Genomic DNA, 19,944 nt, shown 5'->3' with positions numbered 1-19,944 from the left:
AGGCCATTTCAGAAGACTGGGTTTGCAGAATGGCTCCTGTACAGTCTCTTCAATATGTTTACATACCTTTACACCTCTCGGTTACTTCAACCCAAAAAGAGGTTGATAATATTGAGCCAGCAGATTCACAGTGTTGCTCTGGGGATTCTCTGCAATTTTTTGTTTTGTTGTTTTGTTTTGTTTTGTTTTGTTTTTGAGACAGGACCTGCCTGGCCGCTCAGGCTGGCTTCCAACTCCTGAGCCTCTTGACACAACCTTCCTAATGCTGGCATTAAGTGTATACCACCATACTGGCTTCTGTGAAAGTTCTTGAAAGCTACAATATATATAAGTCATTTTATATGTAGCCAAAACACTACTAGTGCAACATTGTTTTCTTTCTTTCTTGCGACCTAAAACCGTAGCAAGAAGACATCCTGGACAGGGGTGGCATCACATGCCCCTAAGTCCCAATGCTTGGGAGGCAGAAGCAAATGAATCTCTGAGTTCCAGGCCAGCCTGGTGTACAGAGAAAGTTCCAGGACAGCCAGGGCTACACAGAGGAACCCTGTATGGAAACGAACTTCTCCTAACATTCCCCAACACACACACACACACACACACACACACACACACACACACACACTCTTTGAAGAAGCTATCTACAATGTTCTCTGAGTTTTAAAACCATGCCTGTATGGTAGAGATTCTGTGTCTAGGATAGTGGTGACCTATGGAAAACCTCTGTCTTCTAACTCTGTCTCTCTGTTTCCTTAACAGTTTTGTTGGTGGTGGTGCTGGTGTTTTGTTTTGTTTTGTTTTTTGGCTACCTGATTGATGCTAGGCTTCTCACCTTATGTCTTTGAAAGTATTTTCTTGAAACAAGGTCACAAACCCTGAGTTCCTTTCTTGACAAGCTCCAAAGCCACAGACTGTTTGCTAGTTGATCCCCTATCCTTCTCAAAACACTTAGCATTTGTCTTTCAATTTATATTGACACCAGTTGAATTCCAGAGAATTGAGTGATAATGTTACCATATATGAAGACAGCTACATAGTATTTTAATCGTAGTAGGCAGTGATACTATGCTACATGCAGGGCTACTGAACCCCACCCTCACACACACTGGGGAGTTCTGGCTGTCCTGGAACTCCATCTATACATCAGATGGGCCTTTGACCAGAATTCTGCTTGCCTTTGCTTCCCAAATGCTGGGATTAAAGGTGTGCTCCACTGCTGTTGGCTGGTACTACTACTGAACTTTGTCCTGTCCCCAGTACAAAATTTATTTAGTTGCTTAAGCTATTACCAGTTCTTTTTTTTTTTTTCCCCCCACTTAGGACCAGGCATCACAGTTGCTGCACTATGACAGAATTTGATCATCTTGTTCATATTTGCATAGCAGAGCAGACTCTTGCTTTTGGGAGGTTTATCTTAGCAAGGGAGAAGGACACATTTCCCTACCCACATCACAAGCTCTGCCTCTCTCTCTTGCCCCCCAACCCCCTTGTCTTTCTCTGTTTAAATTATGTAGTTACTTAGTTTATCTGTAATCTGACAGATCTGTAATTTTGTTCATTTGGGATGACATTCACAGTTGGCGGATTGGCTATCCACATTCAGTTTCTCTGGTTGCCTTTAACTCGGTTAACCCCACCCCCACAACCCTCAAGTCATTTGGCTCCCACAGGAATGGGAACACAACCCCGGGTTCATTTACGCAGTGCTATAGACCACATAGAAGAAATCAAAAAAGTATAGTTACCAGAACTTAGCAGGTGACGGCATCGGTTTAAAATTGAGCTGAGTGGATCATGTTGAAGCCACTGTCGTGTATGTAGATAATAGTAAGATTTAGTTACATACACATTTCATTTTATGAGGGAAGTACGTAACAACAACGAAGTATTTCTACAAAAGGTTTCCTTCAGGCTTTTGTTGGCACATCAGAGTTAACAAGTGGGATTGGGAGTTTTAGATTTCATGTGAAATCAGGGCAACAAATACAATAATACATGGGCGTACTGGTTGTCGACTTAGATTAGCGTAACACTAGCCCCAAGGTATATAGATCATTACTTTGTCTCTTAACGGGCAACCTGAAGATAATGAAGACATAGGAGCTGTCTTAGAATCATCAATAATTAGCCCTTGTTTTGTTTTTTTTTTTTTTGTTTTAATGTTCTCATACTGCTTTTCACGAGCATTTGGTCTTGTTCCTTTAGCAGAGTTTTATCCCTAAATCTTTTACCTAACTATCAAAAAGTCTTCAGTCATTTCATTGGTAAATCTGATGAAGAGAGAAGAACTATGCACTATCCCAAGGACATAGAAAAGACACTGTTTCAGTATTAAGTACAAGGATATAAAAAATTGTGTTTGTAATAATGCCTTTAACTTAGAGAAAGCACCCAAGGAGTTGAAGGGGTCTGCAACCCTATAGGAGGAACAACAATATGAACTAACCAGTATCCCTAGAGCTCGTATCTCTAGCTGCATATGTATCAGAAGATGGCTTAGTCGGCCATCACTGGGAAGAGAGGCCCCTTGGTATTGCAAACTTTATATGCCCCAGTACAGGGGAATGCCAGGGCCAAGAAGCGGGAGTGGGTGGGTAGGGGAGCAGGGCGGAAGGAGGGTATAAGGAACTTTCGGGATAGCATTTGAAATGTATATAAAGAAAATATCTAATAAAAATAATGCCTTTAACTACAGAATAGTTTATACATCTAAGGAGTTTTCATATGTATTTCCTATTTTATATTAATATTATATATATATATATATATATATATATATATGGAACTAGAAACCAGATGACTTAGCATTATTTTTTACAGTACACCTTACAAATAACATAGAAATTATTTTTGTTTTTTTTTGTAACAATAGTTACAAAACAAACAAACAAACAAAAACCCTTCCTTTTATAGGCTGAGAGTGTGCCCTGTCCCTATAGTGTTTGCCTAGCATATTTGTAAGATTCTGGCTCAATCCCCAGCAATATGAAATAGACAACCACCCACCCGAGTCTGTCTAATCATACAAATGTGTATAGAAACCAGACTGCCTGTATCAAAAAAAATAATAATAATAATGTGCTGGAATTACTAAGTAGAACTTGTGTGGTGGTTTGAATGAGAATGCCCCCTTAAGCTCATAGATTTGGACAGTTTTTACCTGAACCATTTAGGAAGGATGAGGAGGTGTGGCCTTGTTGGAGAAGGTGTGTCACTGGGGTGGACTCTGACGTTTCAAAAGTCACCCCCCCCCACCTCTCTTACTCCCTCTTTCCTTCCCTCCCTTCTCTCCTTCCCTCCTTCCCTTCCTTTCCGCCTTCTGCCTATAGGTTTGATGTGAGTTTTCAGCTAATTTAAAATAAAAGAGAGTGCTGGGTGGTGGTGGCACACGCCTTTAATCCCAGCACTTGAGAGGCAGAGGCAGGCGGATTTCTGAGTTCGAGGCCAGCCTGGTCTACAAAGTGAGTTTCAGGACAGCCAGAGCTACAGAGAAACCCAGCCTCGAAAAACCAAAATAAATGAATAAAAATAAATAAATAAATAGATAGATAGATAGATAAATAAATAAATAAACAAATACATAAATAAATAAAAAGAGAGCATGCGCTGAGGATGCAGCTTGGTTGGAGAGCACTGGCCTAGCATGGATGAACGTTGTGGATAGCCTGGGGCTAATTATATTTGACGTTAATTCTGTTCTCCTGTGAGGAGCTGTGAACAAGGAATGAGTCAGCACGCAGGTGATTTCCTATAAACCTGCTTCCCACCATAATTTGTAAAATAAAGGAGAGCTGATGATTGGGCAGATAAAGGGAGGGTGGAGCTGAAGGTGGAGAGAGAAGGGGAAAATGGAAAAGGGAGATGAGGAGGAGGAGGAGGAGGAGGAGGAGGAAGAGGAAGAAGAAGAAGAAGAAGAAGAAGAAGAAGAAGAAGAAGAAGAAGAAGAAGAAGAAGAAGAAGAAGAAGAAGAAGAAGAAGAAGAAGAAGAAGAAAAGTGGAGCAGAAGCACATGGCCTGGAGAATTCACAAGTTCTAAGGGGTCTCATAGATGTGGAAGGAAGTTGGTAGTGTAGCAGTAGATCTGCCCAATGTAGGCGCACAGCATGCCTTCATATTAACTGAATCATGTTTTCATTTGGGTTGAAGATTTACTGCAACAGATGAAGCCCTGACTTCAGTCCCTAGCACCACATACACTGGGCCTGGTGATATGGCTGTCATGCCAACCCCTCGAGGTGCTGGAGTTTGAAGCTTAGCCTTCATTTGTATTAGGCAAGCTCAGTTGAGCTGCATCTCCCTGCTTCCTTATTTCCCTTGCACCCTTTCCAAGTCAGTTGGCTCCCAAGGTTTCTTACAAAAAGTAATATACTCCTAACAGAAAACCAGTCACAGTCAGCTTTTTTTCCTCCCTGCTTCTCTCCCCCCCCCACCCCCCCACTGGATTTTCCCTGGCTAGCCTGAAACCCATAACCCTCCCTGTCTGCGAACCTTCCTCCTTGAGAGAAGCACATGCTACTTACTATACTTGTCAAAAAACTCACAACTAGGCATGGAGCCATGGATGGTAGGAGAATTACGTGGCCAAATAATACCAAAACAAAATATGAACCTAGGAATCACCAAGCCTGTGTCCTTTTCTATATAGAAAGTAAGTTCTTAGAGACCAAGGAAGATAAAGAATGCTGTGTTTGTTAGGGTTTTTTTTTTTTTTGTTGTTGTTGTTTGTTTTTTGTAGCTGACTTCAGATGCACCAGAAGAGGGTGGCAGATCTCATTACAGGTGGTTGTGAGCCACCATGTGGTTGCTGGGATTTGAACTCAGGACCTTTGGAAGAGCAGTCAGTGCTCTTAACCACTGAGTTATCTCTCCAGCCCCTCTTCCTTCCTTTTTCTTTCTCTTTCTTTCTTTCTTTCTTTCTTTCTTTCTTTCTTTCTTTCTTTCTTTCTTTCTTTCTTTCTTTCTTTCTCTTCCTCTCCCCCTTCCTTCCTTCCTTTCTTTTTTCTTTCTCTTTCTCTCTCTCTCTTTCTTTCTTTCTTATTTACATGCCATGTACTGGATCCTATCAGCTTGAAAATACCAGCTGAGTTCTCTTTCCTTTCTGAAGGCCTCGAAGTCCGTGGTGCCTTCTGCTCTTTCAGAGACAGAGTCTTGCTGCACACCCAGGATGATCTCGGAACTTGCCCAGGCTAGCCCCAAAGGAAATCCTGCCTTGGTCTCCTAAATCCTGTGATTACAAGTGAGCATCACTCATCCTTTGACTTAAAAACCCGTCAGTTACTTCCGTGATCATGTGGATGGTAAACTTCTCGATAGGCTGGATGATGCTGCCAGCTCCCTTAAAATACTTTCTCTGTAAGAATTCCAGGTTGCTTTTTGGGTGGTTTAAAACAGTGTTCATTCATGCGTGTCTGCCTCTTGTGTGCAGGATATTTGGGGGAGTGGAGAGAGTGGGTTAGATCTTTTGGAGCAGGAAGTGTAAGCTGCCCAATGTGGGTGCAATGAAATGCAGTAAACTCAGTTGCTGAACCCTCTCTCCAGCCCCTCCAGTTTGCTTTTTCAAACTCAGTGTAAAATGGAATTCTTCCCTCATGCCGGCCGATTGCAACTGAACCTAAGGTGAGAGGATGTAGCCATTGCCCGTCTTGTACACAAACACCAAGCACCTTGTTCATGTGGATGGGACTCTCGGTATGGTTTTTGTTTGTTTGTTTGTTTTCATTTTTGTTGTTGTTTTGTTTTTGTTTTCGAGACAGGCTTTCTCTGTGTAGCTCTGACTGTCCTGGAACTCACTCTGTAGACCAGGGTGGCCTAGACCTCAAAAATTCGCTTGCCTCTGCCTCCCAAGTGCTGGGATTAAAGGCGTGCACCTCCACTGCCCGGCTCGCTATGTATTTTTAAATGAGTTATTTTTGATGGATTCAGGAAAGACCAGGAATTACTGTATGCCAGACACAAAGGCCCTTGTTTTCTTTTTAAAAATATCTTAAATTTCAAACTTAAAAAAAAAAAAAAAAGACCGAAGTGCATATTGAGACCTAACTCTTCCATCCTGACCGGCACAGAAACAGACTCTCTTTTCTTCCCGGCTTACCTGTCCTCATACCAGCCTTTCTGAGTCCTCAGACTTCTCACCAGGGCAGGCTCCCTTCATCCAAAGCTTTCCATTTTCGTCTGTTAGAGGCCCTATGAAGCTGCGGTCACCAGGAGGGTGAGTATTGTGAGCTCACACAGAGCTGTGGGGGAGGGGAAGGGATACTCCCCTCTTCAGGGTCTGCTCACCCAACTGGAAACATCTGCATCACAGGGGTTTCCACCCCCTTTCCTCTTGTTAGTCCCGCATTGGTCCGACAGTGCGCGCGGGGTTTCGGGCCAACCTCCTTTGCCTTCCTTCTGTTTTTGGCCTGCGTTCTACCTTGACTACTGACAATTATCATTTATTTGGTTCCGTTTAGCTTGGTAGTGAACGCTGGGGCTTTGGTAGCTTTCAGTCTTGCCATTCAGTTCTCTCTGAAAACAGGGGCTTATTCTTAGCCACCAGTTCTTGGCTTGGCCTCCAGCTGACTGAGATGCACCCCTCAGTGAAGGGTTTGGAGGCACTTCTGCATCAGATTTCTTCAGGAGTTTGTCTTTGATGTCAGGAAAAAGTTAAAACAAACAAACAAACAAAAAATTCCTCCAATAGTTCGGAATCTCTCCTCATCTCTTAAACACCCTTGGTCTTTCTGTCTTAGCACAAACCAAAAATACTTTTAGAAGCTCATAGATCCTCCAATATCCATTAGGATCTGTAAATTAGGGACACCATCAGTTCTGTCATCCTGGAATCCAGTGCTTTCTGGTCCAGGATACACGAGATTTTGTTTGTTTGTTTGGTTTTGGTTTTTCGAGACAGAGTTTCTCTGTATAGCCCTGGCTGTCCTGGAACTCACTCTGTAGACCAGGGTGGCCTGGATCTCAGAAATCTGCCTGCCTCTGCCTCCCAAGTGCTGGGGTTAAAGGCGTGCGCCACCACTGACTGGTTTGAATTCTTTTCTCACGCCTGCCAAGTCCAACTGAACCTGAAGTGAGAGGGTGTAGCCATTGCTTCCTGTGTTCTGTACACAAATACCTAACACCTTCATGGCATTAGTAATGAGTGTGGTTTCCCAAAAGGAAATAAACTGATTTCCTGTCAGTTGCCCATAATTTTCTCAAGCGCTGCTGACTATATTGGAAGTTCCAAGAGCCCTGTGTTGTGGTATCCAGAAGATGGACCCGCCCTCCAATTTGCTGTCACCTTGAGAGTCTTTCCAGAGGTACTGGAGCTACAAAATTCTATTGCACACGAGAGTACAGTGACCTCTACTGGACCTTCCTGGTAGTGTCTAGAAGGTTCTGGGAGAAGAAGCTGTCACCACTGTTGGGAAGATAGTCCACTGGAATTAGATAATGGCACTCAAAGCTCCAGGTCTAGTCCCCAGACAAACCAATGTAAGGAAATGTAGAGATAATCTCCAGTGCATGTATAAAAGCATTTGCCTGTTAATAAAAAAGCCTCTGGCCAACGAGCCAAGGCAGGATTAGAGGGTGAGACATCTGGTAGAGAGAAAGAGGATTCTGGGAGATGCTCAGGCACACAAGATCTAGCACACACTCAGAAGAAGATGTTTGCAGGAAATTGAAGACCAAGTAACTAGGCACGTGGCATGACTTAGAATAAAATAAATGGGTAATTACGTTATGAGCAAGTTGGGGAACAGATTGGTTATTTTTGGGAACAAGGTGGAAAATCACAGAGTTACAGATGGAGTTAACTATAGGGATGGGGGGTGGTGGTCAATGGAGTGAGGAAAAAAGAGAAAAGAGAACAAATAGATAAAGAGACGAACGTTTAGTCACCTGGGGTATGGGGTTCATTTGGAAATACCGTCAGCTTCAAAGCTAAGGCAGGGACAGAGGAGGGAGAGATGTCGGATGAAGCAAAGTTCAATACCACTAAAGTGATTCCAAGAAACTGGAGACCCAGGCCAGTCAGATAGGTCAGCAAGTAAGCCTGAGTTCAAGCCCCAGAACCTACGTAAAGGTCACATCTCTGCAGGCTGTGTCAGTTGCTCCTAACCACTCCGTGTCTGACCTGACTGACATTCATTTAAATACTGTCGATTTCTTTTCTGCTGCCTTTTCTGGTGACAATAAATTCCAGGGCTAGCTGTGTATCCCCTGCATAGGGTTATAAAAGTTACCAGGGGAAATTGTTTGCAAAGTTATTTGGGCCCCTATGTCTTGCTTTTAGTTTTCCTGATTTTTTAGCAGCTGTCCTGAGATTCTTGAGTTTGATAAAATTTAAAACCCCTGCCCTGTAAGCATCCTCCTCCACTGCTAACTGGCTGAGCCAATCCAAAGGTCCCTCCCTCCCTTCAGCTCTGTCTGTGGCGGCTGCTTAATGATCCCCTTACAGGATTTGTAAAGATGCCTCCCTTGGTTTTCCCCAAAGTTACCTCCAAAACTCCACTCCTTGAAGGCACCTTGGTGTTTACAGATGGCTCCTCAACAGGCAAAGGTGCCTATGTTATACAAGATTAGGTTACTTCAGTGCAGTCCCCATATTCCTCTGCCCAGTTGGTGGAATTGTTTGCAGTTCTTCAGGTTTTTAAAATGTTACCAATGACCCCGTTTAATTTGTGTACCGACAGTGCTTATGTGGCTCATTCTATTCCTGCTTTAGAGATAGTCCCATATACTAAGCCTGCTTCCACTGCTTCTGAATTATTTGTGAGATTCAATCCCTAATTATTAAAAAGACGGTGCCATTTTTTGCGGGACATTTGAGAGCCCATTCTAGCTTGGGTGGTTCTCTGTCACATGGAAATGCTCTAGCTGATGGGGCCACTTGAGCAGCATTCCCCACCTTATTTGATTCCATAGACTTGGCTAAACGGGCTCATGCTTTGTGTCACTTAAATGCCAAATGTTCAAGATTTCTAGAGATCAAGCAAGAGAAATTGTTAAGTCCTGTGGTGGACGCGCCACTCTGCTGCCGGTTCCTCACCTGGGAGTCACCCCACCCCCAGGGCACTCATCCCTAATGAACAATGGCAGATGGATGTTACCCATTTCCCCTCCTTTGGAAGGTTAAAATATGTGCATGTTATAGTTGATACCTATAGTGGATTTATACATACATCTCCCCTTTCTGGAGAGGCATCATGTGATGTGATCACACATACTTTACAGTGCATGGCCGCCATGGGAAAACTACAGATTATTAAAATGGACAATGGCCCCAGTTAGACAGGAACCAAGTTCCAAGAGTTTTGTTCCCAGTTTGATATTAAACATGTCACTGGTGTCCCCTGTAATCCTCAGGGCCAGGGCATCGTCGAACGAGCCCATCAGACTCTGTGCCTGTAGCATCCTAAGTCACAAGATTCTCACACATTAGTGTGATGGAAAGATCCCTTTGAATGGTCCTATCAGAGAGAAATGATGTTGTTTGGGCCACTTCTAAGACCTCCACCAATTTGATTTATTCTTTTTACATCAGGGAGGACTGTGTGCAGCTCTTAGGGAAGAGTGTTGCTTTTATATAAATAAGACAGGGGTGGTCAAAGAATAAAAAAGTCAGAGAAGGCCTAAAGAAGAGAGAGAGAGAGAGAGAGAGAGAGAGAGAGAGAGAGAGAGAGAGAGAGAGAGCGAGAGAGAGAGCGAGAGAGAGAGCAAGCAGAGAGCTGATATAAAAATTGGTTTCAACCTCTCTGTGGTTGTCAACCCTGCTTCCTTCCATTTGGGGACCATTAGTTGGATTGTTTTTGCTTATTTCTGTTGTTGTTGTTTTGTTTTGTTTTGTTTTTTCGAGACAGGGTTTCTCTGTATAGCCCTGGCTGTCCTGGAACTCACTTTGTAGACCAGGCTGGCCTCGAACCCAGAAATCCGCCTGCCTCTGCCTCCCAAGTGCTGGGGTTAAAGGCTTGCGTTACCACCGCCCAGTGTTTTTGCTTATTTCTTTTGGTCCCTGGGCCCTTAATAGACCCACCAACTTTCTGACATGTCAGATTGATGATTTGGCAGCAAAACCTAGCCAGGTGCATTATCATAAGTTAGCTATGGAGGACCAAGAGACTGGAGACGAGGTTGTTATTCCCTCCAGGGTGTCCCCAAAGGCCATCTCCACCCAACCTAAGAAAGGGGACTCCTGCCCCAGGAACAAGTAGAGAGGGGCCACCCAGAACCCCCTCTGACTGGCAGATTAAGTTCTTGCTTGGGCTGTGAGGCAAAGCACTACAAGGGAATATAAAGCAAAAACTAAAAATATCTTTCTGGGTTCCCTGAGGGACAAGCCTGACTGTATAGGGGTTGATGTCCAAAAGCTATTCCCTCTCCAGGAAAAAGACATCAGGATGGGTATGGCCTCCATGCCTCACTGGACAACACCAGGAGGACCGGAGCCATTACAAGGTCCCCTTTAGTCACTGGAGGTCAGGCCTCTATCCCCATCTTAGCAAAGAATAAAATCGCCATGGTCCTTCTATACTAAAAGGAAGGGGGAGATGTTGGGAGCGACCCTGTTTGAATGCTAACTGCCTTGTCAGCCATAAGTGCTTATTTACAAAGTCTTGGCCTTAGTGGAAAAGTACTAGCTTAGTTGAGATTTCTGTGGGAAAAAGTTGAGGCCTCTGTAAGAAAGTACTACCCCCAGTTAAGAACACATAGCTATAGATCTTGTGGACAGGTACCTAGCAACCCACTCTGTTCTGTTCCTCCTGCTGAACTTTTTACCTAGCCAATATCCTGCTTTTGGGAAAGGTGCATTCCCCCCAGAAACAAAGCGATTCTGCGTCATCCCCTTCCTCATATTCTGCTTCTGTGGGCATAAAACCTGCCTAGAAGAAATAAAATTTGACAGCTTGATCAATCAGACTTGCCGCCCATCCTTTGTGTTTCTCGCCCCCCTTCTCTCCACAGGTGGTTCCTCAGACCCTGTTTGACTGTCCCTCGGGCCAAGACACACTAGGAGACCTCAAAGCCTGCCTACACAGTGACACATTTCCTCCAACAAGGCCACACTCCTAATAGTGCCGCTTCCCATGGGTCAAGGGTATTCAAACCACCACAGAGTGGATTGCTTTTCTGAGCTTTGGAGCATTGTGGAGAACATTTCATAGCGTTGCCAGTACCTCAAGCCTCAAAACACATATCCAGAGTTGAATATTCCTTGTCTCTCCTTCCTTCTGTTCCATTCTTGCATTATTCTCTCTCTCTCTCTCTCTCTCTCTCTCTCTCTCTCTCTGTATATGTGTGTTTCTGTGTCTGCATGCGCTTGTGCCATGGTGTGAATCTGGCAGTTATGTGCAGGAGTCAGTTCTCCTTTTAGTATGTGGGTGCTGGTGATCAAACTCAGGTGATCAGATCTGAGAGCAAGTGCCTTTCCCTGCTGAGCCATCTTGCTAGTCCACCTGGGCCTCCTCTAAACTAGTACTTCAGATCTTCTCTCCTCTTACAAGCTGGGGTTGTAGGCATGCTCTAGGCATGGATTGAAAGTTATCTGGAAACAAGCAAGCACAGTGATAGCTACAATCTTGGCCACACACAAGATAAGAGGACCATTTTATCTCAGAAAGTTGGAGATATTAGCCTGGGCGATATTGGGAGACCTTGCCTTTTACAGTGGGGCATGGTGGTATATACCTGCAGTTCCAGGACCAGGAAGACCAAAGTGGGGCGGGAGTTGTGAGTTTGAGACCAGTCTGGACTATGTATGCACAAGACCTTCCCTCTAAAACAACAACAAACAAACAAACAAACAAACACCCTCAAAACAAAAACCTCCAAACAAAATATACAAGAAGAAGAAGAAGAAGAAGAAGAAGAAGAAGAAGAAGAAGAAGAAGAAGAAGAAGAAGAAGAAGAAGAAGAAGAAGAAACAGCAAAAGAATCAAAGATATCGGTCCTAAGTATATATGAGACCATAGGTTCAGCACTACTAAAAATGAAGTACAGAAAACAAAAGCCAGGGGGCGTGAGACAGTCATCTGTGGTCTTGAGTGAGAACTATTAGTTCTTGTCTTTCCAGCTGTACCAAAAATGCCCCTCGAGAATTGAGTCCACAGCTGCGGCTTTGACAGTCAAGAACCCGGGGTCTTGTTTAGCCGATAAGGGCTTACTGTTGCTCGTGAATAACAGCTCATATGGCGTTCATAATAGAACTGGCTGGGAGGCTGGCATTCAGGAGCAGTTCAGGGGTTAGCGGGCACGAATGGCTTAATGAAAGATGACACTTCACAAAATACTTCAAGGCCAGCTGCTGGTGGAAGAAATCCATCTGGGAATTAGCCTCTTAGGAGTATAAAAGCTGGATTAGTTTAGATTGCCATAACCGAATGACTCCAAAGTGGAGGGCTGCGTGATCGTCTAGTACGAAAGACGTTAATTATTGCAGTTGTAGGTAAACGTACTTGAAGATGAACTGAGCCTGTTGTCTTGAATGTCAAGGTGATTTCTAACTACTCATCAAAAAGGCGGAGAAAACAGGTGGAGGAGATGACTCAGTAGGTAAAGACATTTGCCTCCAAACCTGATGATCCAAGTCACACACACACACACACACACACACACACACACACGGTCTATCTTATACTGAAACACTGGCTTTTTCATTTTGTGTTCTGAGATAGTGTCTCATGGAACCCAAGCTGGCCTGGAGTTTTATGTATCTGACAAAGAACTTAAACTCTTGATCCTATTTGAATGCTGGGATTTCATGAACTGGGTTTTTCCCTTGGAACTTTTCTGTGGAATTTCTTATTGTTAGAGCATTTGGCCACAAGGGGGCGACCAGGATCCATTCAGCGGCAAATCTGCCAGCTCACTGAGAAAGGGCAAGCGTTTAGAGTTGTTAATTTCAGTTTGCCTTGAAAACTGCTCAAAACGTTCCTTGTTAGATTCTGACTCCGAGTGAATAGACAAACGTTGAAAGGGGTTTGATGTGGGTTCCTGTTTCTTTTTTTTTTCCCCCTCTGAGTTTAGAGTCACAATAGACTGTAGTTGCACCAGAGTTCTGTTGAGTCCTGTGCACAAAGCCATCTTTAAAGGATTGATGTTTGCTCTTTTAGAGCCTTACTGTCACTCCGCCTTTGTTTGTTTTTGTTTTTGTTTTTGTTTTGTTTTGAGACACGGTTTCTCTGTGTAGCCCTGGCTGTCCTGGAACTCACTTTGTAGACCAGGCTGGCCTCGAACTCAGAAATCCTCCTGCCTCTGCCTCCCGAGTGCTGAGATTAAAGGCGTGCACCACCATGCCCGGCATCACTCCGCCTTTGTAATAATGATGTTGTGACTCATAGTTGAAAATTCCTTCCTATAATGTTCTGTCAGGATTTCAGTAGTTCACTCTTGGTATAAGGGTGTGAGAACCCAGAATTCTATAGTTTTACTGTCACCTTTGCCCCCCACCCCTTTTCTTTTGATATGGGGGTCACGTGAAGCTTAGGGTGGCCTCGCGCTCACTCAGGGTGTGGTGGAGGTTGGTCTTGATCTCCCTTCCTTTATTTCCGAAGTGCTGGTATTACAGTTGTGTGCCAACATGCCCAACCTTATCACCACCACCACCACCACCATCATCATCATCATCATCAATTTTTTGTTTCCTAATGCCAAGTTAGAATGTAGGGATTCACACATGTTAAATAAATACTCTTTGACTGAGCTACATTCCCCAGTAACTTTTGGTCAACTCCTAGGTTTTATTCTTACCTGTGTAAGGGCAGGGGATGCGCAGACCAAAGGGATATTCAGTTTTGTTTGAATGGAGAAACAGAGGCAATCACAGTGGCTGCTCCAAGCGTACAATATCGAGAAGGAACTAGTCACAGCCATCACAGGCCACTTAGAGAGATGACCACAGTTTGAGGGACAGCCAGAGATCTCACTGTTTTGGTCAAAGGTCCTACCATAGCATGTTTGAAGGTGTTGGCTGACAGATGGCCTTGGAATATAGCAGAGGCATAGAGACATGTTTATATTTATTGATGAAGCAGGAATTCTCTATCTACCCATGTCCTTGAATAGAGCTAGATAAGACATTTCCCTTCCCTTCCCTTCCCTTCCCTTGCTTTCTCCTACCTGTTTCTCCCCCACCCTCCCCGACCCTCCTTGCTCCCTTTTTCCCCGCTTTTTTCAAGACAGGGTTTCTCTGTGTAGCCCTGGGTGTCCTGAAACTCACTTTGTAGACCAGGCCGGCCTCTAAATTAGAGATCCACCTGCCCCTTCCGCCTCCAGAGCTCTGGGATTGAAGGCATGCATCACTCCCTCACCCTCACCCCCGCATCTGGGATTAGAGGCCAGCGTCACGGCATATGTGAGGCATCTTCAGTCATTCTGTTTCAAATCTCTCTCTCCAAATGAAAAGTGAAGATTTACATAGAACCATAAGTCTTGGGCTAGAGAGATGGCTCAGCAGTTGGTTAAGAGCACTGACTGTTCTTCTGAAGGTCCTGAGTTCAAGTTCCAGCAGCCACATGGTGGCTCACAACCATCTGTAATGGAATCTAATGCCTTCTTCTGGTGTGTCTGAGGACAGCTACAGTACATTTACATATAATAATAAATAAATATTAAAAAAAAAGAACCACAAGTCTCAGTTTCCTCCCATTTATTCCTTTCTCTTGTTTTATTTAAACAGAGCCTCAGTCTGCAGCCCTAGCCTGGTCTGGAACCCACCATCAGACCAAAATGACCTCCCGACTTCACTTTCTCTCTTGCCTCTGCCTCCCAAGCGAGCGCTGGGATTCTAGGTGTGGACCAGTGTCGTTTCCTGCATGAGGCTCTGGGTTCAATATGAAGCATCAGAGTAAACAAAAACAAACATGGCTGACCCCATTAAGTCCCGCACTGTAGATCTGGTTGTATATATTTATTTACTTATTTATTCCTGTGTTCAACAATCAAACTTACACCCATTCAGTGGACTAGCCACTGAGCTGCAATTCCCACCATCTCTTTATGTTTTTGTTCTAAAGGTAGTTCAGGGAAAAAAAAGAGATCAATAAAGAAAATTATATACGATTCCTCCCTGCCTTCCTTATCTTTGAGATTTAAAATGATATTTTCTTGGTTTTTTTTTCACTCATGGAAAAAATACAATATTTCTTGGGTTATGGAGTGCAATATTGGAAGCCATAACAAGTTATCAAATGGAAAAGAAACACAAGAGAAAGAAACTGCTTTCAAGGTTTGCTTCTGTGCAATTCCCCCCCCCCAAACCCCCTCGCCTTTGATTTCTCTTCTAAAACACAGCACACATGACCTACGTTGTCTGGTACTCGGCTCATCTGTTCGGTGGTTTGCCCCAGCACCAGAGTTGTAGCGGCTAGACTGACTTCTGACTTGCGTGCACATTTTTTTTTCCCTTCATTAATCCAGGGCACAGAACAGATGGCCTGGGTGCTGTTTTAGGCTAGAAGAATGTCCAAAATATGTGGGTGTGAATTTTGCCAAAGGGTTAGTTGAACTTGGAGCACAGATACCAGCCTGGAAGCAGGTCACATTTTAATGCAAAAATGCACATTCATCATGTCCTCGTGTTTTTCAAAGAGGCGATTGCCAGCTATGGGGAACACAAGGGAGAGGCAGGCATTCTGGTGGGATTACCTTGAACCAGGGCTCTTGGGTACCCTGGCGGCTGGTGGGCAGGACCCACACGTACTACTGGGGAAGTGGAGAAAGGAGGTATAATTTATGTTTGGGGATCACTAGCTTTAACTCTTTAAAGAGAAAAAAATACCCTTTAGGAATTCAATTTAAATAGACTTCCAAATTATAAATGTGGGAATATCAGAAAAAAATTTCTCAATTTTTCCCATATAGACACAAAGAGCTGTAAACAAGTTATGTCATAGAACTTTTCTTATTCTACTTGAGAAAACAAAGCAGGGGTTGGGAATTTAGCTCAGTAGTAGAGCACTTCCTTAGCAAATGCAAGGCCCTGGGTTTAGTCCTCAGCTCCAGAAAAAAAGAAAAACAAAACAAAAACCAAACCCAAATCATTTCCAAGAAAACAAAGCAACCATTTCTCCCTTTGCACTTCTTGAGTAAACTTGGTTGTAAATGCCACTATTCCTTCTCAAGAATGTGTCTGTTTGTTAATGTCTTTGGGGTCATCTGCAAATAACAAGCAACACAAAGGAAGTTAGTTCCCTTTGGCAAGTTACAAGCTATTGTATGATTGGTTGGTTTGTGTTCTGAGACAAGGTCTCACTATGCAGCCCTGACTGTCCTGAAATTCACTTTTGTAGACCAGGCTGGCCTTGAACTCTGAGATCTGCCTATCTCTGCCTACCAAGTGCTGGGATTAAAGGTGTGCGCCACCTCGCTCAGCATATGTTCTCATTTTTAAAAGGAATTGTTTATTTATTTTATGCATAAGAGTACACTGTAGAGTCAGGCGGTAGTGACGCACACCTTTAATCTCAGCACTTGGGAGGCAGAGGCAGGCAGATTTCTGAGTTCGAGGCCAGCCTGGTCTACAAAGTAGTTCCAGGACAGCCAGCAGGGCTTAAACAGAGAAACCCTGTCTCGAAAAACTAAAAAAAAAAAAAAAAAAAAAAAAAAGTACACTGTAGCTTCAGACACACTAGAAGAGGGCATCAGATCCCATTACAAATGGTTGTCAGCCACCATGTGGTTGCTGAGAATTGAACTCAGGACTATCTGGGTGAACAGTCAGTGCTCTTAACCACTGAGCCATCTCTCCAGCCTGCTACAGGTCCTTCAAGAAGGCGACACGAACAACACGGACACCAAGTCGGGTTCACGCAACAGCTTCTTTACTTGTTCTCCTTGCAGCTTTTCTTACAACAACTCCCCTTACAACAGTTTCCTCTTACTACAACTAGCTTCTACTTAGGGCAAGGGCTAAACAACAAAAAAACTTCCTACTATCCTTGCGCCAACTGACCTCATCTAGCTCCACCCGCCTCATCCAATCAGAATTCACACACACTCCAGACACGAGCTCAGGTCAGTCACCGATAGGCTGACAGGTCCGGATCACAAGGAACAGTCCAGTCTGGCAGGCAGCCATGAATGCAACCTCACCGCACATGTTCGGGCAAGGCAGTAAACATCTTGGCCCATGCGGCTGCACCCGCTTCCCGCACCATCCCCTATTTTCTCATTCTCTATAGGCTAGAAATAATTGAATCAAGGTCCAGAGGATTCCTATACTTGTATTAAGGAAAAGAAAAAAAAATAGCTGAAGCATTTGTTCTTTATTCAATAAATGAAGCCAGAAAAAATGTTATATTCTCTAGGGGAAACAATTGAACCTGAATGAACCTCGTGGGGAAACCCCCCACTCAATTCCCGATTCTGCATGCACCCAAGAATCACGAATAGACGACCATCTTGATGTAAAAACATGAGGTAGTTTAATGACGGAGCTCCGGGCTGACACGTATCTCCCGCAGGAGACAGAGGTGTCGACCGTTTAATGGCAGAGCTCTGGGTCGAAATGCATCTCACGCAGGAGACAGTGGATTCGACCCCGAGGCTTGGAAGCTAGGGGTTTTTATAGAAAAGGGGTGGGGCTGGGGGAGGAATTGTCGAGGTTTCACATGATTGGTTCATTTAAACATCAGCAGGGATGAATTGGTGCAGTTTCACATGATTGGTCCATTTAAACATTAGCAGCCTGTTAACATTTAACTTAGGTCAGAAGGGTGGGAGATAGGGAGGGGCCGGGCCAGTCCAGCATATCATTCTCTTTATCTTTATGGCTAAACAGCCTCAGGAATGTCTTAACGACAGGCCTGCCCGGGCATGTCCTGGCCTGTTCTGCTATGTTCTCAGCCCCAGGTTTCAAAGCTCACAAACAACTCTTTGGGCTATTTGACATACATTACATGCATCACAGGTCTCAAGTTTTATTTCCTTTCAAACCCAAACCCATACCCCAGACAAAGATCAGTTAAAGAAGATTGATTAACTCAAAACTGCCAAAGCTGGAAATGGTAAGTGTTTTACACTCCCATGGGACAATACCTCAACGGTAAGCAATGATTCATAAAACAAGACACAGAAATCTTGGGGCATAAAAGGGAAAATGACCGTAGACTTACATAGCGGGGCTCTATAGGCAAAGGTCTTTTCCATGCTTGCCACAGTGGTTCCTGATGAGAGAGACAGTCCTTGGTTCCAAACTGTTTATTGATCGTTCATAGTGGAAAATGGGTGCATACCGCCTCCTCAAGGTGGACCCGAGATTAAATAACTTTTGCAGGGAGGAATGTCCAGGAAGGGAAGCTTATTGGCTAAATCCTCAGGGTCCATTCAGATACCTCATTAGCATGGGAGAACTCTGTTCTCATCTATGAGAACATAGGTCACGTTCCTATGTAGAGAGTGTAGTCACATGACAGGAACCTGGTTGGAAGCAGGTGAAGCTCCTACAAATAAGATCCAGACTATGGTTATTTTATTTGGTTTTGATAATTACTGGGGGCGGGGTCACCCCTAATCTATTCTAACTGCAGGCCTGACTACCTCCCCAGCAATGCACCCCAGAGAGTTACTGTTTCTCCTGGCCACGTGCTCATGGCTTCTCTCCCCCTCAGGGCAGCTTCCTTCTCTCTCTCTGATCTTCCTGCTTCTCCTCTGGGGGGGCCTCTCTCCCCCAACCAGGTCACTCCAAACCCACCCACCTCTAATCCCTTCAGTCCTTGGCTGTAGCCAATTTCCTTTAACCAAAGTTTTAAATCAAGGAACACTACTTGGAAAAAGAGGAGAGATGTCTGAGATGTGGCTTGTAGACATGAGAAGTCACTCTCGCAGGGCTAGACCTTCGGGTATAGAATTTAGCATTACACTACTTAGCCACAGACCAAACCTCCACAAAGCAGTGAGCATCAGATTCATTAAGGGATCCCACCTCTTAGTAAGGGTGGAGGACCGGTCCAAAGACCCAACCAAGCAAGGCACAAAGAATAGCAAAACCATCCCAAGACACATATGCACTCGCAGACATTAAATAGTGGAAGATAGGAAATACAAAGGCCTGTGGAATGAACCGTTGGCACGACTGTGCTAAGCTGAAAGCTGAAGCTCTTAGATACCTCTGGCCAAAGTACAAGTTTTAAGACTACCTATCTGGTACAGTTAGAAAGGATGTGTTATTAAGCAGAAGTATAAGAATAGACTTCCGGAAGCTACAGGCTGGCTTAACCAAAACTAAACTGCACCTGGCCAACTAATTTTAAAGAGACTAGAACTTCTGTTGGATTTGAAGCATACTGTTTTTTTCTAAGATTAAAAAAAAAAAATCTCATGAGCCCAAGCTGGCCTTAAACTCACAATGCTGTCAGCTTCCTGAGTGTTTATAGGCACGTACCACCATGTCTGGTTCTTAAATAGTTATCCACAAGATTGGACTATCTCATGTAATAAAAATAGTAGTAAAAATTACTAACAAGGTAAGTGATTTACTAGGTGAAGTGTGGAATTGTACTGGCAGCTAACAGAATAATTTAATTTAAAGTTTTTTTTATAGTTTATATAATTTTATTTTATGTACATTAGTGTTTTGACTGCATGTGTGTCTGTATAGGGGTGTTGGATCCTCTGGAACAAGAGTTACAGACAGTTGTGAGCTGCCATATGGATGTAGGGAATTGAACCTGGGTCCTCTTAGAAGAGCAGCCAGTAATTTTAACTGCTGAGTCATCTCTCCAGTCCCACAGAAAAATTTTAAATAAGTTGAAGTCTATTCCAATAGTTGAACATCCAAAATTTATTTGGGGATGATAATGACTAGACCACCTCAAGGCTGCAGAGAGAAAATTGTTCCTTTACTGGTTCAGGTGTGGGCTCTTGTTGTACAAGCTGACAACACACACACACACACACACACACACACACACACACACACACACACCTTGAATTGTATTAGCTTTTGTCTTATAATCTGAATTATATTAT

The 19,944-nt window shown here is 43.9% G+C and overlaps 1 protein-coding gene across 3 annotated transcripts in view; it reads right to left on the bottom strand.

Moving 5' to 3' along the window:
* Nucleotides 1–6,167, bottom strand: part of Usp44 (ubiquitin specific peptidase 44) — a 34,148-nt gene extending 27,981 nt beyond the window's left edge. For 2 of the 3 annotated variants that reach the window (XM_021173579.3, XM_085843102.1), the window contains exons 1-2: nt 6,092–6,167; nt 1,746–1,806 (exon numbers count right to left, since the gene is read on the bottom strand). The gene's annotated coding sequence lies outside the window, so the exon portion shown is untranslated. The remainder of the gene's footprint in view (nt 1–1,745; nt 1,807–6,091) is intronic. The other variant, XM_021173580.3, reaches the window with a different exon arrangement.
* Between the last annotated feature and the right edge of the window lie 13,777 nt (nt 6,168–19,944).

This window comes from Mus caroli, unplaced genomic scaffold, assembly GCF_978045245.1.
Source record: "Mus caroli unplaced genomic scaffold, Mus_caroli_1 scaffold_9, whole genome shotgun sequence".
In the NCBI taxonomy this organism is placed as follows: Eukaryota; Metazoa; Chordata; class Mammalia; order Rodentia; family Muridae; genus Mus; species Mus caroli.
The sequence above is the reverse complement of the archived record's forward strand: the minus strand, read 5'-3'. Positions and strand labels throughout refer to the sequence as shown.